We start from the raw sequence: 2,500 nt of genomic DNA, 5'->3' as shown, positions 1-2,500 counted from the left end.
TACAAATGTTTTGTCTTTTATGTCCATTGTTTAAAACGACTCTCAAACTTGTCAAAAGTCTCAACATGGAGACTTTAACTCTCTCCATACCACCTACAGCAAAATCGTCACATTTGTTGTTCTTCTTCAAGTACCAAGTCTGTGCCAGACATCGGTGATCATGGTACGCCATTCATCTCTCTGATCAGATAACCTCAGAAAACTAATATTACTCTTCTCTTTCTTTGTCACCTAGCTGTTCAAACTATTCAAATATGTTTTTCTTGGTCTACCTTTACTCTTTTTACCTTCTATCTTTCCTGTGAGAGCAAGATGTTCAATACATTTATGTCGATTTAGGTGCCCTAAAAATTGGATTTGTCTTTTTCGTATAGTACGAATTGATAACCTTTTAGTTTCAGTTTGCTCTAATACTTCTTCATTAGTTTTCTTCTCTGTCCATGAGATTCTTAACATCCTTCTAAGAAACCACATTTCTGCTGCCTCCAGTTTCTTTCTAATGCCTTCTGTAATTGTCCAGCTTCCACAGCCATATAATAATACTGACCATACATAGGCCTTCAAAACTCTATGTTTTGTTGTCATTGAGAGATTGTGGTTTTTGTTATGACACAAAATACATTTTTCTTATTCAGATTTATCGTGTATCTACATATCGTGTACACATTTTGAAAAATGATCTTTGTTTAATTAATAAGAATATAAAATTGTTTTGTAGAGAGCTTGTTTGTGTTTAAAAAAAAACAAAACAATTTTCCGCTGTGTAAGCCTGCCATTTTGGGAAAATACTGAAAATGGTCGGTAAGGGAGAGGGTAAAATAACATAATATGGTTCATTTGACAGAGGGACCCGTAAATCTTCTGATGATCGAACCCCCCCCCCCCCCCTCTTGACGTAACTCTACAGTAGAAAATACCAGTTCTATTGCTCCTGTCAAGCCTTCTCCTTGATTTAATTCCATCCTTGACTTAGCCTTACTTTGCACTCTTGTGCATGTAGATAATGATTTCGTGGACACATTGTTCGCATCAGAAAATTTGCTCTCTAAATTTTTGAATATTGACTTACATTCCTAACCGCTGAGGAAGTGATTGGATTCTACTTAAGGGCGCTCCTTAAGACGTCTTTACTTGCTGCTACTGTGTTTTTCCGAAGTGGAGAACTGTAAGTATGAGGTCGACGTTAAACTCCAAAAATCAATTGGACATTGTAAGATGCCGGACTCTGGAAAAACCCATTTTTTAAAATTTGGACAGAAAGCTCGTCCTTCAAATATCGATCGATTTAAATGACCCTCATCTTCGCAAACAACTCTGAAACCTGGGACTTCGCGAAGCCCCAGGTTTGAGAGTCTTTGTCAAGATGAGGGTCATTTAAATTGATCGATATTTGAAGGACGAGTTTTCTGGCCAAATTTCTAAATATGGATTTTTCCAGAGTGCGACAGCTGGGGGACGCAATCAATTACCCTCGAAACATTGGGCCCAGACAAGACCGTAGTCTACCCCCCCCCCCCCACATCCCCTCCCCTCTCTTCTATCCCCTCTCTCCCGGCCCCCCCCCCTCTCCCCCCCCCCCCCCCCCCCCCCCCCCCCCAACCAATATCCGCAGGGAGACGATTACTCGAATTGTGCTTATCACTGAGGAGTAGAACGGATGGAAATCCCGGGGCCATTGTACTTTGAGTACCAGAACTTTTGAAGGATCTAATTGGAGGATTAAAGATTGAATGTCGCATTCTATCTGCTTCATGGAATTGAAAAAGGTGGACCGGAAACAGATAAATTGTTCACATTCAAAATGATGGAAAATCTTTATTGATGTTGATATAAATGGGGAAAAACCGCACATAAAAAAAAGCCAATAACGATGTCCTAAAATGTTTTGAAAAACGTACAAGGAAATAGAATTGCTCAGGATTATTGTAGAGAGACAACTGAGCTGATATTGACATGCCTCGATTAAAGTTATTTAGCTTTAAAACTTTAAATTGTTATGTGGATATCATTGTTTTCATTACTTTCATAATTTTGTAGACTGGTTTGTAAATGTTGACAAGTAAAATGCATGACATTTGAAACAATGTTAAATCATAATACTTTATCAGAAACGTATGTATGATTATTATCGTTGTTGCTTTCATGATTATTTTTGTCATTAATATTTCATTGTACTATGAATTTTGTACATTTATGATTCATTCGATCTTGACCAGTTTTCAAGTACCAGTATACTATGATAGTATTTTTCGATTGTACATTGCCTTATTGATATTTTTTTCCTTACATTGTAAGTTGTGTAAAACTGTCTGTGAATGATACAATGCGAGCTATATGGGATTCTGTAATTATAAAGTTGTATGAGGCAATTAAAGGATAATTCCTATATTAAGCTTTTAGTAAGATAAGATAAGTTAAGAAGATAAGCAAATATACTATTAACAGAAAGAACTCGAAAATATGTTGAATTTGTATGTAGGTAGCCATAGCAACTATATTG

The sequence above is a fragment of the Berghia stephanieae genome, chromosome 12 (assembly GCF_034508935.2).
Source record: "Berghia stephanieae isolate SIO BIC M18660-M18661 chromosome 12, UCSD_Bste_1.3, whole genome shotgun sequence".
Lineage (NCBI taxonomy): Eukaryota > Metazoa > Mollusca > Gastropoda > Nudibranchia > Aeolidiidae > Berghia > Berghia stephanieae.
This window is presented reverse-complemented; position numbering follows the sequence as displayed.